The 20,546-nt window shown below is 41.2% G+C and overlaps 1 pseudogene; it reads left to right on the top strand.

Annotated features, from left to right (window-relative positions):
- Positions 1–15,335: 15,335 nt before the first annotated feature.
- LOC147459377 (uncharacterized) lies at positions 15,336–16,841 on the top strand (annotated as a pseudogene).
- Positions 16,842–20,546: the final 3,705 nt, after the last annotated feature.

Here is a 20,546-nt window from a genome sequence, read left to right as displayed (position 1 = left end):
CCAAGTATACATACCCAAAATTACCTTTGGTGTAGTCTTGGAAATGTTGCTTGTGTGGTGTCGCATGGAGTGAAGCCCCGGAATCTACTATCCAAGAATTAGACACATTGTCTAATGAGAGAATTAGAGCATCTTGCTCTACTTTACCTGCCACATTGGCCTCCGATGTTGGCTTGTTGTCTTGAGACTCTGTCTCCTTCTTCTTCTTGGACCCGCAATCCTTCTTGATGTGGCCCTTCTTGCCGCAGTTCCAACATTCAAGAACTGACTTTGTGCGTGACTTGATCCGCCTTGAGCGATCACGACCCTTTTGGTTTTTGAACCTCTCCTTAAGCCTTTCTCTTGTTTCCACTGATAGTGCAGCACTTGATGATTCTCCTGTGCTTCTCCTTCGCATTTCCTCGCTTAGGAGAACACCCACAACATCATCAAACTTAAGAGTATTTGTGCCAGAGATAGAATTACTTACAGCCATCACAAGGCTGTCCCAACTATCTGGTAGAGATGATAGTATAAGGAGAGCTCGCACTTCGTCATCGAAATTGATTTTCACTGATCGAAGTTGACTTATGTTTGTGTTAAAGTCATTTAGGTGTTCTGCAACTGAACCATTCTCTGCCATCTTTAGATTGAAAGCGCTTCATAAGAAATACCTTATTGGATGCCGATGGTTTCTTGTAGAAGTCGTCAAGTGACTTCATCAAGTCCTCCGTGGTCTTCATCTCTGAAACATTGAAGGCCACCGTTGACGCCAAGCTTAACCGGATTGTTCCCAGTGCCTTTCGATCAAGGACAATCCATGCTTCATCTACCATTGTTGCGGGCTTCTTCGCAAGACCGCCTAGTGGCAAATAGAGGTCCTTCTGGTAGAGATAGTCTTCAATCTGCATCTTCCAATGTTGGTAGTTTTTGCCGTTGAACTTCTCAATCTTGAGCTTCCCTTCCTCCGCCATAACTCCCACTCAATTCAAGGAATCCTTTCCTTGAGATAATTTAGCTACGAGCAAGCCTTGCTCTGATACCAGTTGTTAGGAAATAAGACGTAGCTAAATAGATAATTGAGTAGATTACTTAATGGAGAGAGACAGATTTATATACACGAGATTATAGAGTAGAGATAGAGAGAGAGAGAGAGAGTACACACGATATACGTGGTTCACCCAATGTGGGCTACGTCCACGGGAAAGCAGCCACTCAATGGCTTTAGTACTTCAAAACAAGAAGTAGTTTAAAAAGGGATTATACCCTTAATGGAGCTCCCGCCTTGCTTCACTCTCACCACCTCACACTCACCTTGTTGTATCAACTTCACACTATGAAATGTGTGTAGAAATGGCCTCCTTTTATAGGCCAAAAGGGCTGCCCTCTCTTATGAGAGACAGCCATGTGTAGCCGCCCTTATGCGAATAAGTCCAAATCGGACCCTCCAATCCGCCCATGTGTGGCCACCCTTGAGAAGACAAGTCCGCTTTTGAATTCAGCCACCGACCATTGACTTCCGACCACCGGCCACCGGCCATTGACTTCCGACCACCGGCCATCGGCCATTGACTACCGACCACCGGCCAACCGACCGGTTGTTTTCCGACCACTTTTCGGCCGCTGTCCGGCCATAATATTTCGGCGAAAAAGAATATTCCAGCGGTTAAAGTTGCCCCTGATTCTTGTCCGTGAAAATTTTGGTTTCCGGTGAGTGATTTTCCTTCACGCACGATGGCTTCTCCTCATAATGGGGGCCTTACAAATGTGCGCTTTTACCACAGAAAATTACAAGGGTAAATCAGGCTCCATACTTAACAATAATGCCTTGCAAAAATCAGCCCCCTCTCTCTCTTGGGCGAGCCCCCTTGCTATTTGCTCTTGCAGGCTCCCTATTGGACAATGCCAAGCTCAGCCAATGGCTATTAAGCAGCATAAGTGATAGCCTTTTGACATGTGTCCCCCTTTCCCCTTTTGTGAGAGCTTAATCAATTAAACTTAATTGATTTAAGTGAATTAAATCCCCATTGGACCTTTCCCCATTCTGACCAATAGGAATTAAGTAGCCCATTGGACTGCTCAATTCCTATTGGACCCCTTCTCAGGCTGTCCAATAATCGACCAGGAGACTTAATTTTCATTGGTTCTTTTTATTAATTGTTTTAAAATTAATTAGGCTAAATTTATTCTAGCCTAACTCTCATTGGTCCACCTCAAGGGTCATCCAATAGGAATTGAGCACATTTTGGAGCAACTAGCTTATGCATCTGACATGTGTCCTTCATTCCCTTTGTGTAAAGGGGGCTTGTGTGTGTGTGTGTGTGTGTGGCTTTCTCTCTCTCATCCCCTACCTTTAGGGCTCACCCCCTCATGTGTAGGGATGTGTGTTGACTTTGGAGAGCACACAAACCACCCAATTCATCCTAAGCTTTAACCCTTTGGACACAACCTTTGAATTTTGGAACCTTAGCATTTTGGAAGTCTTAATGGGCTGAACCTTAGGGTCTTTTTAGCCCATTGTTGCAAATGGCTCTTTTGCAGATGCCCCCCCCCTTGCGATCCCTACTATGGCCGGTCTGCTAGCTTAACCAATATTCTAGCTTTTTCTCCCCTGGCACTTCCCCACATTAAATGATCAGTTTAATATGAGAAAATCATTTAGGAGAATTAGATATTGATTATTATGACATCCCTTCCCAAGGATTTATGCAAAAATTACACAATTTACACTTTTATACAATTTTCATATACATCAGAGTTGTAGAAGCATTTGCATAGGGAAAGGGTTCTCAACACCCGAACTACCATAGAGTTTAAGCCATGAGCCAGACTGCATCCAAAGATACCTAGCTATTTGTGCTAACCCTGATGTGTATGAATGAAAGTGTACTCAAAATAGGACTAAGTGGAGGGTGATTTTATGTGCACACCGCCTTGCGAGAGAGAGAGAGAGAGAGAGAGAGAGAGAGGGAGAGAGAGAGAGAGAGAGAGCATGGGAGATTCACTAGTAGTAATAGGGGGACGCCACCTGCGTACAAGAAAATTTCATTTATAACCCCTACATACGGGACCCTCCTATGTAAAATCTATCCTTTTGGCCTTAGAAAATCCCCCTATTGTACACTCATGTGATACCATACGATAACCCTTAGCAAATACCCCATGTGTGTGTGTGTGTGTGTGTGTGTGTGTGTGTGTGTGTGTGTGTGTGTGTGTGTGTGTGTGTGTGTGTGTGTGTGTGTGTGTGTGTGTGTGAGAGAGAGAGAGAGAGAGAGAGAGAGAGAGAGAGAGAGAGAGAGAGAGAGAGAGAGAGCACAAAGACACATGAAAATGAAAAACGAGAATCTTTAAATGCCACAAATAAAACATGCAATCCATAAATTAATGCAATAACGAAATGTGGGTATACTAGAACTTCAAAATATAAATGACTAGTAGAAGCATTATACCCTGTGTAGGGATTGATCGGTCCACCTCATCCACTTTTTCTCCTACTATGGACACAAACAATTTCACTTTGTAGGGAGAAATTCAAAACACCTCCAACTTACTTGAGCCAGACATAAGCGGTGGCCACTTCGCCTCCCTCAATGGACGTGAGCTCTGAAAGGATTCCAAATCCATCAAGCGGTAGGAAATCACCACCAACCATACCAATTAAGGAGCCATACCTCTTTGGTACCACAACAGGGGTTTAGGCAAAGCCAAGGAAAGATCTCAGATGCATTAGCCATGTAGATCATTCAACCCTCAACGCACTAACTGTGTAGATGAGGCTAACAAAAAAGAAGAAGATCTAGACAACCACCCCAATCCAGAAAAGCCCCAAGTCATCAACCCTTTAATCTAAGGCTAAGCGATGTAGGTGATCCTACTCTTGTTAAGATATTTTTGTAGATGGTGCAGGTGTTGTGATTAAGAGCATCTCACTCAGGAGCAGCTAAGGCCAGACTATAAAAAATTACAATGTGTAGTAGATGTGGTACCAGCTTTTAGACAAACAATGTCCAATGGGGCTACAACCAATTATTCTTCTTAAGTACAACCAATTTCTTGGGTGTTCAGGGAGGTCAAGGAAGGTGAAGTGGATAGAAGCCAACGTTGGGATTTTAAACATGTGCCAAATGCATGTGGGTTACCTTGTGTCAATGGGTACTCCTTAACAAACGGAAAAGATATTAGGTGTAGGCAATTCTCATGCTTTTGTATTGCTAGTATGCAAGGCAGCTGGAGGAGGCATTCTAATAAAGCACATGTTCTTGCATGGGATTATGTCAACCTTGAACCTACAAATGATGTCAAAGATGCTGATGAGATTGAAGAGTTTACATATGACGGACACCATGATGCATTGAGTGATGCACTTTGTGTTGGTGACAATTTTGCTGTTATAGCTCCTCATGACAATGTGAAGCTTGTGGATTTCTATGTCTTGAAATGCATAGAAGAGAAGACTCAGACTAAAATTTTGTTGAAAGATGCATGGGGGAATGTTTGCAATGACGGCTCATTTTTTGTCAAGGGGTTTTGGTACAAACAAGAAGAAGGAATTCCCTACAAGTTCAAGTTGTTGAACTGTAAGCTTGAAGATACCTTGCAATCCCACCTTGAAGGAGCTATTAAGCTCCCAATGCAAAAGGTGGGATGTCAAAGATAATTCCTAATTTCCTTAAAAGTGTATGAGTCTATTTACAATAGCACCCCTTTTGATGTATAGAACCCCACTCAACACCTTTCTTGTCCTTGAATGTAAGGTTCTTCAAAGCATGTTTGATCAAGGATTTTGTCTATGCTACTTGTATACTAAACCTCTTTTTTGTGTGAAAATTTTAGAGAGTAGATGCAAGTAGGGCAAGGGTAGCTACCATACAGACTACCTAATCTACCATGATGTCCCCGTGGCTATCGGAGATATCATGGTAGCTACCAGTATTATCCTACTAGCTAGCTGACTAAGAGCTACCAAGATGACACTAATAGCTACCAGTCCTAGCAAAACTATGGAGCTACTATGCACAGATTGGTAGCCACTATTGAGAATGGTAGCCACCAATGCAATAAATACAAGTGGTTACCAATGGATTAAATACTAGTTATCACCATTAGAAATTGGTATTTGTTGTTGCTTCCTAATATAGAGTCAATACAATGGTTGTTACCAGATAGATTGGTGGCTATAATACATACTTTGGAAGCTACCACTCAATACACGGACTCAAGGGTATGCAGACCATGCATACAAGGGTAGCTACTATGCATACTATGAGCTACCAATGATATCCTAGTGGCTACCAAAGATATTTTGGTATCTACCAAGCATATCCTGGTAGCTACCAATATTATCCTACTAGTTGGCTGATTGAGAGCTACCAAGATGACACTAGTAGCTACCATTTCTATTAGCAAGATTATGCAACTACTATGCACAGATTGGTAGTCACTATGTAGAATGGTAGCTACCAATGGAATAAATAATAGTGGCTACCACTATTAGACATTGGTAGGTGATGCTTCCTAACAATAGAGTCAATACAGGGGTTGCTACCATATAGATTGGTGGCTACCAATAAATACTTTGGAAGCTCCCACTCTATACATGGACTCATGGATTTCAATGTATGTAGAACTCATACACATAAATGCTTTGGAATTTATTGGTGATACTCAATTCATAGAATTTGGGCTTTCAATGTATGCAGACCTTAGATGCATAAATAGTTTGAAGTCAAAATCTTGATAGCATGTCACACACAGGTCACTACAATGCCTAGAAACCTTGCACAACAAGTTGAATGTAAAATAAAATTAGAGGCAAGAGAATTATCCTTTTAGATAAATAAAAGAAAGGGGTTTTTATCAAATTGTTCAAAAAAATCAGCAGGAAATGCGTCAACCAAAAACGCTCGTACCCTTTCCTGGTATCGCAAAAACACCATCTAAGTGTGTCGCTTTGTAGGTGCAATGATAAAAAATGCAAAAACATAAACAAGTGTAAGTCAACAAAAATCACTTTACAACATTCCTCTTGGTTCAATACAAAAGAAGATACATCACCATTCCCAGTGAGCAAAATATTGTTTAAGACATTAACTACTTGATTGTTTACATTGCTTATCATGATTGCATGTAAAAATACAATGTCTAGTAATCATATTCTTTGTGTATTTTCTTGCAACTTCTACGGTCACATCATTGATCAGTCGCGACAATGATGAGTGGATGGTGAATAGGAGGCAGTCTTAGGCATATATCCAAGACATGAGACAATATCTGACACTTGTTGTAAGTTATTCTTGAATTTCAGTGGGATTATGATCTTCCATTGTCTTCACTATGCAAGTTGTGCCTTTAGGATATCACAGTAGCTTGTACTCTGAGTCATCCACTATAATTGTGAATGAGGGAGTGTACGTATAAATTGTCTCCCAGAAGTCACATAGCTTCTTGTTAAATACAAGCTTGCACCCTTGCAATGCAAATCCTTGATCCCTTGTGCAATTTTCTTATGAAACACTGCCTTGAACCTTGAAAAGTGCTTTGGGAAGCATCTTCACAAAAAAAAAATTCTTTCTTCCTCATATAGCATGTCCACACAAAAACATCAAAGTGCTCAAGGCACTAGTCCAAGAAGGTAGGTGCATTCCTTTTGAGCCAAGCAGACTCCCCTACTACCATTTTCACAATTGCGATTTGATCCTAGTAGGAAGGCATATCTTTATTGTGCTTGCTATCTACTGAAGTCAATAGGACACTATTAATATCAAGGATTATCGTTGGTTTCAATACAAATAGTGTATTCTTTGGATCCTCCCATGGTCGATACATTGTTCCATCCTTGCACTTCACATATCCATTGACCCCAGATGCATCACCACTTGACCCACATGCATCACTATCTACAACGTTTCTAGATGCATCACCAACTGCATCACCCCCAGAGGCATTACCACATGCACCACCACCTACGCACGTTGCATCACCATCAATGCCGGATGCATCACCTTCTGGTTTTAAAATATCTGCAGATGCATCATCATTGTCCTCAGCTGCTTCAAACTTTCCAATAGCAAAATCGTTGATTGCCTTCAATAACTCACCTCTGCTGACCACATTTAGCCCACAACCCAACTCATTGAGTGCCTTATGCAATGAAGACAATCATGACAACTTTCATCAATCCTAGCTTAGATCAAAACCTGTTTCCTTATCCTCTTGCTCTTGAAGAGTGTGAGGACCTGGAACTTTGTCCTCAATCCTAAATGAAGTATCTACATCCAGAGGGTCTTGTGCTACAAACTTTACTACCACATTGATTATGTGATCTAGATCCTCAATGAGGCTACTAGCAACATTGAGCATAAAAAACAACAATAAGACAAATTTCAATGATAGACAAGAAATACAAAAAACTGATTTTGGTTGTCTTAATACAAAGGAAGTGGAGAGTTGTTACAAAGCTAGGCTTTAGGAAAAATGCCAAAAATGGGGCTAGGCCACAAAGCAAAAATGCAGAGACTAAGTTTGGAGTCTTTTTCTCACTTTGGTTGCAGTAGCACCTTTTCTTCCAACATCTTTGGAGCTATATTCTCTTGCATCTTTCTTTGCGAGGTCCCTTGATGTCTTTGTTGGCCCTTCTACATCCTCTATAGGCTTTCTAGTAGCCTCATTTGCAGGGAAGAAGCAAAAATGAGTAGGATTAAACTTGACATAGTATTATCTGCCTTAAGGACAAATTAGAAACAAAATTACCACCTGTCATCTTTCTCTTTCTTTCCCTTTGCATCATTCATATGGTCTGCAAGATGGAAAGACTGGTGTCTATGGATTCACATCATTGGTCTTCTCCAATGAAGGATTATCTTTGGATTTACCCTCCTTCTTAAGACCATCCTTGTCTAGCACACCTTCCTTCTCAACATGTATGTGCACCTCCGTAAATTGTTCTTCACAATTACCATAGTCTTTTACAGTATCCTTTAATACCAAATTGATTATGTGATCTAGATCATCATTGAGGCTAGTGGTAGCATCTAAGCATTAAAAAAATAAAGAGATAAAAACCAATGATAGTCAAGACATAAAAAGTTTGAATTTTGGGTTTCAAAATACATAGGAATGGTAAGCTGTTACACATACAAAAAGGGTGATAGGCTAATTGAAAACAACCAAAATGGATTCTAATTATGGAAGTAGCACCTTTTCTTCCAACATCTCTAAAAATATTTTCTATTGCTTCTTTGTCCGCGTGGTCCTTCAATGTCTCTCTTGGTCGTTTTCCATATGAAGGCTTTCTGGCAGCCTCATCTGCAGGAAAGAAGCAACATTGAGCAAGATTTAACTTTAAAAATTATTATCAGCCTTAAGGGCTTAAAAAATCATCTTTGTCTCACACACATTCCTTCTCAACTATACGTGCACCTCCAAAAATTGTTCTTCACAAGTGTGACCTCCTACAATCTCTATCTTTTTGGCAGACTCATCCTCTATAGTCATGAAAAGTATTAAGGAGTTAAGGACACTACCTCAAGTTACATATGTCTATAACATGACAATGGTAGCTACTAGGATAGCATTAAGAGCTACTAGTACTATGCAGGTAGCTCCCAGTACTATGCAGGTAGCTACCAATACTATCCTAGATACTACCAATCATATCCTGATAGCTACCAATGCTACCTGTTAGCTACCATGGCTGATAGTGGTAGTTAACATATTCAAAGCCTATCCGTAACCTTTTTAAGGAGTAGCATGCCAACTAATTGGGTAAAGGTGGTTACCAAGTTATTAGTGGTTGTAATTACTCTACCAGGGCAACCATGATACACTGAAGCTATAGCTATGACCTTCATAGTTACCTTGATCAAGACACACTTGGGAGCTCTACAACTATGAGACTGGTAGCTACCACTATCAGCTTGAAAGATTCCAATGTAATAATGGCTACCAGTACCATAAGGGTACCTACCAATACCATAAGGATATCTACCACTATTACACTGGTAGCTACCTTGTTGATTGTGGTAAACTACCTTGATATTAGTGGGACTTCCATGGGAGAATGGTAGCTACCACCACCATACTAATATCTACCTGGTAGCTAGCACTACTAAAATAACACCTATCTTTACAAGTAATAGCATACCAACTACCACTATGAGGCCTGTAGCTACCATATTGGTAGCTACCACTACTAAATTGGTAGCTATCTTTAACACTAATAGCATGGTAGCTACCACTATGAGGTTGGTAGCTACCAGTATGGTAGGTGTCACAACCATACTGCTAGCTACCTTTACTAGTAATAGCATGAAAGCTACCACTATGAGGCTGGTAGCTACTAGTCCTATACTAGTGGCTACTAGTTTAATAAATGCATAATCTAACCACTACTAGCTACCAACGTGATTCTGGTAGGTACTAATTTCATAGTGGTAGCTATGTTGTCTACCAAAGGTAGCTACACCCTAACACTGGTAGCCACCACTTTGTGCTAAGAGTGGTCGTGGAAACTACTAATCTAAAAGTCGTAAGTACCTTGCTAGTATGGTACCTACCATTCCTGTACTAGTGGAGCCCTATTAGTCTAAGAAATTGACAATTTAACCACTTGAAGCTACCAACAGTGATTTTGCTAGGTTCTAGTCTCATAGTGGTGGCTACATTATCTACTAAAGGTAGCTACCATTCTATCATTGTTGGTAGCCACCACTATGCGACAGGGAGTGATCTCATTATTAGTACTTACCATACAAGAAACTATAATTAATAGGGTTCCCTTGATAACAACAAATAGAACCTCAAAGTTAGAAGGCTCTGCAGATCTCCAACATGCATGGCAAATAGGGTGTGGGATGGGTGTCTAACCTCACTCCTATCTTATTGCAAATTTAGCAAGAAGCACGATTAAATTGTCAATCCATGGGACGAAGCTGACTTGACTAGTGCATAGAGGCTATAAGAGGTTGTCAATTTCTTGGAAAACAACAAACAACTTGCATTTAACTCAAGCTACACTCAAGTGACTGAAATCACCAAAAGCCAATTGCTCATCGGCGGACAAAAAAACCATATCAGTTACAGCATCAAATGACATCCAAACGTAACAAAACTTCTAGGACAAGTTTTTAAGATCTAAGCACACATGCTTATGGTCTCAATCCCACTTTAGGTCAAGTGCAAAAATCACGATTATTAATAGCAGTGGATTTTTGACCTAGTCGTTTTTGACCCAAAATGCACCTAAAAATGCTTAGCAATGATGCCCCAATACCCTGCATATGCTCAGTTTTTTATTTTGAAGTGTATATTCCTACTTATAATGAAATTAGGCCGTGGGTTGACAACGCCAAAAGCTACAAAATGCTGTGAAATGCTTACGTCAATGCGTAGAGCTCTTACATGCGGTTGCAATGCAACAAACGCGACTGCAATGTGACAACCAGGGAGGGAGTAGGAAGCATGAGAAGGAGAGAAGTGAGCGCCGTTAGCTCACACTATGTATTTCATTATCCAAAACTTAATAATAACTTACAAAAATTGGCTTTTATACCTTAGCAGAGGTTTTTGGTGGTCAAAACTAATAATCTGGGAGCTCTAACTAAAGATGGGTAATGCTAGATTGATACAATCTGGAAGCTTGTAGCCCTGGCTCATCAATTACAAGGTTTATCCAGAAAAATAGGAGTTACAATATTCTTAATTTATCAAAATAATAAGTGTTTTTACAATGAGAGCTCCAAAAAATGGTATCCGAGTTAGATTGCTGCTAACATTCCCCCCCTCCTCGCTTGTGTCGTCCCTTGACACAGCTTTATGGGCTGAAATAGTCTTCGAGTTGACGACTGGCGAGGCGGTCTTTAAGTGCATTTAGAGCCTTTTCATATTTGATCTTTCTCTTTTTATCTGGCACCTGCAAAAACTACATAGTGACTCTTTTTTTAAGCTCAACTGTGGAGTAGCCTACAAATCTCGAAGTCAGGTTGCCGATCATTGGCCCAAAAATCTTTGTTCGCCAAGTGAAGAACCCTGTGTAGAATGCTACCTCAAATGCCAACATAGTATGTGAAGGTAAGAACATGCATCGGGCGTAGAAGCCATAGATGACTTCTTCGGAATGTTGACCACTGAGATCGTAGCATAAACCTTTATTGCCCTCGAGGAATGACATTCACGAGGCACCTGCTTGCTTTGGCTCATGAAAGACTTTAATGCAAGTGAGAAACATTCGACGGATTTTATAAAGCATCGCACATGATAGATCGGGTAGACTTTTGAAGAATGACATGGTACCCATGAGGGTTTTCACCATGTATTCTTCTATGGCCGGTCCCTTTTCTAGAGCTAGCAATCTCGGGTAGTTCAACCAGGTTGGCCGCTTCTTTGTTATTGCCTCATGTGCTTGCCAAGTCCTTCCTCTTGGTACAGGACAAAAAGTGGGATCCTTTTGAAGTGCCACAGGTGCTCTTGTGAACAGAATCAGGTATCTTAGACTCTTGTTCAACCATCTCAACCTCCACTTGGGGTGGTTTTGATCTATGCCTTCTACCTGCATGTCTTTGTAAATCCTCTCTTTGACTTGGAGCAAATCCACCTTTATCAAAGGATATGGTAGGGATTGTTGATGCCATTGCACATTGATTTGACTGGGAGTGAGCTGCGTAACATTGACAGAGTGAAGAACTCTCAACTCCCAATCCATCACTGCTTTCCACTGCTCATCTGCCTCTTGTGTAATCTTTTCTTTGAGTGCATCTTCCTTAGCTTTTGACAGCTGGACCATTGGCACTTCATCTGCTTCTGTTAATGGTACTCTGAAATCCTCTTCACCACCTAGCCCTTCTGCTCGCTGTGTTTCCATCTCAGCAAAAGAAACTGAGGGAATATCTATCTGTGGCTATTCTGACGTTCCTGCTTCTTCATGCGTTTCTTGTCGTCCATCTCTCAATAGTTGGTTGACTCTTTTAAGCTCGGCTATTTCTTTTTGCAGCTCTTCTTCTTGTTGCACCCACATTAATTCCATATCTCTGCATTGAGACTGCTCCAGTTTTAGCTCCAACTTGAGGTCTTTGTTCTTTTTCCCTAGTGCTTTGTACACTTCATTTGTCCCTTTGATCGAGGCTACTGTGGGATTCTCTCGTATTTGTCACAAAAAATTTGCCTGATCATTTATCCTCTGCTCTGAATATTTCAGGGAGGTGTTTGCTACATCTAACTGCACTTGAATCTTCTGAACTGATAGAGTTGTAGTTAGAAGTTCGTTGGTAACCTCTGTTAGCAGAGCTGGTCATCTTTGGCTTTGCAAGCATCTTCAACTTCGTAAGTAGTTCTCCTAACTCCTCCATTTTCTTCTGTTGTTTATCTCTTGCAGATGATGTTTTTCAACTTCAGCTTTCAATTCTTACACTTGTTTTTGTAGATTGGTGATGACATTTAATCTGTCTTCTAACTCTCCTTGGAGAGCGTCAATCACCATCTCCAGTTCTTTAGCCTTTGTGCTGCAGCTAAGTGCTGTTGTTTGGAGTCTTTCCATCATATCCTACATTTACCTTGCATATTCGTTGACTTGCAGGATTACCTCATCATTGGATTGCCAATCCTTATTTCCTAGACGTCTCGACAGTCTCTTGTGATTCTCTTGGCGGTGTCGTGGCGGATGGTTGCTTTTTCCCTTGAGGTTGTGGTTGGCCTTCTTCTGCTTTGTCATCTTGAGGCTTTGTGGATGCCTCGATAGTTTTGTGCTGTGTGGAGGTGGAAGGGGTTTCCTTTTTTTGTTGTTCTTTTGTTTGCTCAAACCTTGTGGTCTCCTCTGGTGCAGGACTCGTTGCTCTTTCCGGCTCTAGTTCTTGTGCTTTGGCTTGCTCCTGTGTAGTGTCTGCTTTCTGTTCAGGCTCCATTTCTTTTGTGGCCTCAGCTTCTATGTTTCTATTTTTTGGTGATGGTGGTGGGCTTGGCATAGGGTGATCATGATGTTCTGTAGCAGGTGAAGAAGGTCGAGGAGACATGTCACCTTGTTCATGTTGGGCTTCTCCTTGTGCGCTGGCTTCTTCTGCCTATTTTTGTTGCTCTACCACCTCTTTAGATTTTTGTTCTGCTTCTTGGGCTTCATTCAGCTTCAATGCTTCTACCTCCTGATACATTTTTTCCAATAACTCTGTGTGGTCTTCGGCCTCTTTCCTAGCATGGTTCTTTGTTCTTGGTCCTTTCAGTTCAATGGGTTTCCACTTTGCAGAGTCCTTGCCTTGAGCTTGGCGACTATGTGAATAGGAGTGCTTTTCTCTCTCAAATCTTGCCTGATTCTGTTGTGGCTTCTCTTGATGTGCTTCCACTGCTTTTCTTTTCATTTCCTCGATTTGTGCTTTTCTTTCCTCATTGTCGAAGCTTTCACTGCTATGTCGTTTTGGTGAGCTCTCAGTAGATTCTTCATCAGATTTGTAAGTTCTCTTCGTAGATCTTGTGGCTTGAGGGGAAGGTTGTGCAGACACGATCCAAGTGTTTTTGATCTGGGGCAGGTGGCAAGTTGTCTGCCATGCCGATAGCATGGTAGGCAATTCTTGTGAGAACCTTTGGTGCTCCTAGATATATTATTTTACCCTCTTTCTTTGTCCCTTTCAGTGTGGAAAACACGTACTACACGTGGTCGATTGGTTGCCTAGTTGTCGACTTTAGAACTTGTGTAAAAGTGTTCACAACCGCATGATTTGGTGTCGTGCACCTTGGCGGTCTTTTGGTGAGGAAGTGGAAGTGTTGGTGGTATAATCTTGCTGGTTTCTCCACTTGTTTCTGGATAAGATCAACAAATGTGGCAACAGAGGTTTCCTTGGTGAAGGTTCCTGTTGTCTTTCTATCCCTTGCCCTCATTGTCATTCCTTCTGTTGGCAGTTTGAGAGCTTCTACCACTATCTCTTTTGTAATGACTACTGTTGAGCTGAGGGAATTTTGGATGTTTTACCTTAGTGGAATTCGGAATATCAACTTTTGTATTTTTGGGATTCCAAGGGGTGTTCCTTGGGAAAGGGCGTTGCCCATTAGTATTCTCCAACTATGTAACTGTGGATCAGTGTCTGTTTGGGAATATGATGACGGAAGTTATGGAGGAATTAGTTTGTTTCTGTTTTTGTGTTCTGTTCCAGTTCTTGTTCCAGCTCCATTTTGACTCCTGTGTTTTCCCGTTCTGAATGTCTATACCTTAAACACTTGGAGATCACGGTGTATGTGCGACATAGCATAAACGGATTCAGATTTCTCTTGTGGAAGCGAGTGCTGAAGAGACGGAAGTAGTTACTGAATGAAGGGAAGACGTTCAAAATAGGGAAATTCTGTATGGGCAGTTATTTGCGCTCTAGAAGAAGACAATTACATTTACATTGATGGAGTTGGGATGATTTTCTGAAAGTCATCAAAATTCAGATGTCGCCCTAGAAGAAGCAAAAGAGGACACATATCCAGATTGGAGAAGAAGATTTGGATGTACTTGAGGATTATCAGAGAGACAAATAGAAGGAAGAAGTGGAATATGAACAAGATTTATTATCACATATTTTGAGGGTCACCAGGAAGAAATTTCGGGGGATCAGTTCCACCAAGGGGGAGTTATGGGAGTCAAGTTCCACTAGGAGGAAGTGCAGGAAGTTGAGTACCACCAGAATCAAGAATCAAATAAGTTTGCAGAATCAGAATTCAAATCAGAATGATTGTTGCAGAGTTTGAAGTCAAATTGCGGAATCTGGAATTAGAATTGTTGCAAACGTGGAAGTCAGAAAGCATCCAAATTTCAAATCAAAGTTCTAGCGGATAAGCGCCATGGGGAGTCAAAAGAAGAAGAGGAAGAAATGCAAGGTATGCATGAGTCGGAAGCATGAAGTGGAGGATTTCCCATGTGCAGTTGATGAGTGTTCAGAGGGAGACGCATGTAGGAAGTGGTGTATGGTAGATTTGTGTTCAAAACTTCAAAAATTTGGCCGAAGAATGCGTAAAGCATCAGTTGATGGGACACAAGTAGCATGGGATAAGTTGGAAGATTTTGAGGATAACTTAGAGAGGGAATATGAGTGGTTGACTAATCATAAAGGAAAGAGGAGGAAATCATGTTCCAGCAGGAAGGAGGTGAGAAAATTGCAGGAAGCATGTGAGAGATTGAGGGATGCATATGCGGCTGAGTTTGAAGATGAGTTAAGTGATGATGATGAAGGATGGGTGGCTTGGAGACGGACATCCATCATGTGGGGATACCAAAGGTGGAGGAGAAGGAGGTGCAAAATGAGGTTGGCCACGAGAGCCTAAAATTGACCCTAGATACCCCTACCCTACCACTGGAGTGTGCTCATAGAGTGGAGACGGAATATCCATTGCTGATATTGATGTCGGTGTTGTCACTTGTCAATGAGATTTATTATTCAGAGGAGAAGCAAATCATACAGATTGAGGATGTTGTTCACTGAAATCAAAGACCATTTGAAGAGGCATATAATGTGAGGAATGGACAGGTGGATAGTCGGATGAAAGGAGAGGTGATGGATAGAGAGAGGAATGAAGAAGAAGAGGTGACTGAGTTATTTTTGGGTTCAATTGAGAATGTATGTAGGATTACAAATGAAGAGTCAAAGCAAGAAGAAGTTTCAAAAATCAGATGTACTCAGGAGGAATTTGCAGAAACAACAATGAACAACTCAGTTTCGGAGGGATTGTCACCACGAAGATCCACTGATGGAAATATGTAGTTAGCAAATCTTGTGGAAATTGTATCCCAACAATGTACACAGCAGTTTCGATCAAAAAATCAATGGGTGGTAGCTCAGCAAATGCAAGTGGGAAGTCGAAAAGAAGACCATGTGGAGGATCAGCAATATCAGCAGGATAAAAGGCAGCAAGGTAAGGAGGAGCAACATGAGGTCAGGGAACAGAGACGAGCAGAAACCCTGGTTACCTCTATCCTACCACGGAAGTGTGTGCATGAAGCACAGGAGGATTATTCCTTTTCGACTGATCAAAGTGTCATGCTCATTGGGAATTCACATACATTTGAAGAGGACAGTTGTCAACAGCAAATGGAGGATGTGCATGCTAATGCGGATATCATGGCAAAATTTGGTCATTTCAAGCGGACTTCAAAGCAAATGTCAAAGAGGATGTCAAAAGAGCCAAGCAACAATTGCAGCAACAAGGACTAAAAGATGACAGCAGCATAATGGAGGAGATTGGGGATGATGATATTCATATTGGAAGTTGGAGGTGGCATTTCATATTGTGGCAGTTTCATATAGATGGATATGAAGAGATATTGAGGGCAAATTTTCAGTTCATAAAGCAAGTCAAATTTTGGAAGATGCGGAATGTGATTCAGACTCAAATTCAGATTTCAATTCAGATTCAATCTCACTTTTGGATTTGGATTCAACTGCAATTTTGGATGCAAAGACCAATTCAGATGCAAATTTTAATGGAAGCCGTGAAAAGCTTGATGAAGAGGTATGACAATCAATGTCACAAGGAGGATGACATCGATACTCAGTGGGGATTAACAACATCATTTTCTTCTTGGATTGGACAAAATCAGAACAAATATGTAGGAGTTGATAGGGCACTTTTGTATAAGGGACATGAAGAGGAGTATCCCAAGTGTCAGATTTTGGTTCAGATTCATATTCTGAGTGAGATTCAGATTCAAATTGGAATTCAGATTCAGACAGAAATGTAGATGCAAATTCAGATATTAAAAGTTCTTGAAATTTCACAGTGGATGTTGCGGAAGGCTAAAGATATTGTAGCAAATGATGAAGTCATCTTTGGAAATGCAGATGGAGCTGAATTTTATCATGGCGATTGTCAAGCCATTTGTGAATTTGGGAGTCAAGCAGATGATGTAAACGTGGAAGTAGAGGATGTTCAGCAGAATGCAGATTTAATGTCAAAGTATGTTCAACATGTAAAGGGATCTGGAATTTGGAATTCGAATGGCGAACTGGATGTTGGAATTTGGATTGTGGGATTGGAAGTCCAAAAAGAGGAAAGTCGGAGGAATGGAATTGGGAAAAAGGGTCAAGGGGTACTCATTAGTGGGGGTACTCACTTTAAAGCTAAAAACTCGCTCAGTGCTGATGTGATTCATTTAAGGACGAATATTTTTTGGGCAAATCTTGCATGGCGTGCCCGAATCGAGTGAGGATTCATCATTATAAGATTAAGGTGGTGAGAAGTGTTGGAGATCACATCCAAGTGTGCGAACGTCACAGTTCACTGACTGTTAAGGAGAAGATGGGCGAAATGTTTTTTGAAAATGTTAACGGAAATGTTAGAAGCTGGACAAACCCCACGGAGACTAACTACTCGGAGGATTATCATTTTCTTTTTGTAATTATTCATTTATTGAGGAAACCTGATTTTTCACCTTGTAAATATTGGGACTTACAGAAGTTTCCAGATTGTATCCTAGTTTTGATAGATAGATGGAGTAGTTGGTTGATTTTGGAACTTTAGGGTTTGAGAATTGTAAGGTATATATACCACTTGTTGACCTTAATGAAAAAACCTTTTGTCATTTGTAAAACAAGTTTTTGAAGTCTGTGAGTGAGCGTACTGTGTACGAGAGAGAGTGTGAGCTTCAGCTTGACGCTACGTGTGCACTGGTGGTCAAAATCGAGTGAAAATAGGTACAACGTGTTGCCCCCGACGAGAGCTATGCGCTGATACCTACATTGCGCGCATACGGTTCGGTTTTGCGACCTCCTTCTACGAGCTTCATCTGGTGATTGGGTGAGCATACGTTGTCGGATTTTGCATTGCAGCATATCCACGTGTTCACATTGAGTAGAGCTACACATTAGGCACTTTAGATTTCAGAAACGAAGACCTGAAGATTTCAGCCAGACATCCTACGTGATTTTGCACCGGGTGTTTTGGGTTGGGATTTTGGTTCATAGACCTTAGAGAGAGCGACCTATTGGTGTTAGTAGGATCTCCTTCAAGTTCTATGGTGTTTCGAGATTGTTTGATGGGTGTTCGGCTCTGGACAGCGTTGTAGGAAGTTTCCTCTTATGCACTCTTGAAGGCTGTGACTTAGACAATTGGTAGAGACCTCTGTAGGAATTAGTTAGGAGTCGGTCAAGTGTATGTTTACACCTTATGTTTGCTTCCACGCGCCTGCGGGTCGAGCTTCGTCCTTAGCTGACATTATATGTTAGGTGAGTTCTCGTTGTGCTGACATCCATCACGACGTATCTGTCCAACATTGGCGCCGCTGCCGGGGACGAGGGCGCTAAGTAGGTGACCGAGACTAGTCCTTGAGGATAGAGGTCCCTCTAGCTTTCCAGAGTACTATTTTACATTCAGATAGGATCAGAGGATGGTGGACTCTCTAGGTCTTAGGAGGAGTCTAGGGAGCGTGTGTCTGGCCTGGATCTTCCGTCTTAGGTAGTATTAGGTAGTAGTAGGTTGTGGTGTAGAGAGTAGGAGTTGGAGTGGTAGATGTGGTGGTAGGTTGACTTGAGAGTCCGTGTGAGGCTAGGAAGCAACCAAGAAATCAAAATCACCATCTCACATTGATGAGTAGGAGTAGGGTAAGTAGGATATCTTGATTGCTGATCTAGAGTACTTTATGCATGTCTTATTTGCTGTTAGGCTCATCAGAGAAGTGGAAAACGCTAAGTAGGAAAGATGGTAAATTGTGTTTGGAAGCTGATTTGAAGTCCAAAAGTTTCTGTGATTATTGCTGAGAGCTCTACAGAGCATAGGGAATACTACTGCCAGAAAAAAAATTGCATTTTAAGACAGTAGACATCCTACGCGTAGGATGTCTCTATGGCACTTTTGGCAGGGAATTTGGGAAAACTGAGGTTACCAGTGGGTTCAGAGGGTAGGTTTTACCCAAGTAACATATTGACTTGAGTGTTTTTGCCTATTTTTGTTGACCAAAAGCCAAAAGGCGGAGTCAGAAAACGTAAAATTTCAAAAAGGGCTTAAATTGAGTGATTTTTGCATGTTTTTGCAATTGTGAAGCATGCTTGCACTTGCTGAGAGCATAAGTCTGAAAAAATAAGCAGTAGACATCCTACGCGTAGGATGTCTACAGGGTGATCTGGGCACTTTTTTGAAAATCTGAGGTTACCAGTGTGTTTAGAAGGTAGGTTCTACCCTATTTTCACCTGGAAAGTGGAAATTTGACCAAATTTTGACAGATTAAAACCAAAAGACGAGAATTGCCATACATCCTACCCAAATTGTGCCAAAACATTATTTTGAGACCAAAACCATAAGATGGCTGCATGAGCATGTCTTGCATGATATATTGAGTGACTGAAAGGGGTTTCATCTCATTTGGGTGAGAAAATTGGGTTCAAAGCAGACTTTAGCACTTTTGACTGAAAAAGGCAAGAAGAGCTAAAATTGGGGACTTTTGAAATCCAAACCAAAATCTAAGCATACCACTGGGTTACTGACATCAAGGGGAAACTGTGGGTCAAGTCTGGGGTCAAACAGGCCAAAAAGCATCCTACACGTAGGATGTCTTCTGTGTGATTTTGGACTCCAAAGCAAATTTTGAGTATACCAAAGTGATCAGCAACTCAAGGGGAGCCTGTGCTTTGATTTTGAAGCCATTATGATGAAAAATACATCCTACGCGTAGGATGTCTAAAGCAAGAATTTGAAGCCAGATACTAACAGTGGACATAGCAAGGTGTTGTATAGCCTAAGACAAGCCTCCTAGTCAATTTTGGTCCAAATTGGAGTTAATTAGACTAATCAGGATCAGCAACAAGCTATCGGAACAGATTTTTGACTCATTGACCAGCTAATAGGTGTCCAAATCAAAAAGTAAAAACAGATGTGGGTTCAGCACATCAAGGGGAAACCATAGTGCAAAAATCCAGGCAAAACAAAGCAGGAGACATCCTACGCGTAGGATGTCTATTGGGGCTTACTGAAGAGAAAATTTGACTGGGCTTAGACAGTGAGATTCCATTTGACTTAAGGGTTCCAGAACTTCTTTCAGAAGTGAATTTGGACCTTGTTTGTCCAATTGACAGAGCAAAGACTGAATTCAGACTTTTTCGCATGAATTGACCAACATCCGAGGGAAGTACAGTTTCAGATTAGCAGACCTAATCCAGAACATTAGTAGTGTATAAAATACAGTAGTGGTTGAGATTAACTCTCCAGTTATACCAATCATTACTAAGATAACCTCTAGCATATAAATGCTTTGATTCGGTTGCCGAAATTAAACGCTTGTATATAGGTATATTCAGCAACAAAGCAAGAAGTCGTGCAAAGACTGATCCTTTGCCAGGTGAGTGGTTGGATTTGTGATAAATTGCATTGATAAGTTTAATGAATTTAAGATTAGGAAGATACATTGTTAGAGACCAGAAGGTGGCAGGTGACCAAGGTAGCTTAGTGTTCACCGAGGAGAGTGTAACTCAGGCAAGGCTAGATCCGCTAGCACCGATTATTGAGGAAGGTAGTGATACTGACATTTCATCAGACAAATCTTTCTTCATGATGGGTAGTCAATAGCCAGGAGGTTTCCCTTATGATGGACCAATTCCAGGAGGAAGCACCTCCCAAAATCCTTT

This window comes from Adiantum capillus-veneris, chromosome 4 (assembly GCF_014529385.1).
Source record: "Adiantum capillus-veneris isolate H3 chromosome 4, ASM1452938v2, whole genome shotgun sequence".
Taxonomy (NCBI): domain Eukaryota; kingdom Viridiplantae; phylum Streptophyta; class Polypodiopsida; order Polypodiales; family Pteridaceae; genus Adiantum; species Adiantum capillus-veneris.
The sequence above is the reverse complement of the archived record's forward strand: the minus strand, read 5'-3'. Positions and strand labels throughout refer to the sequence as shown.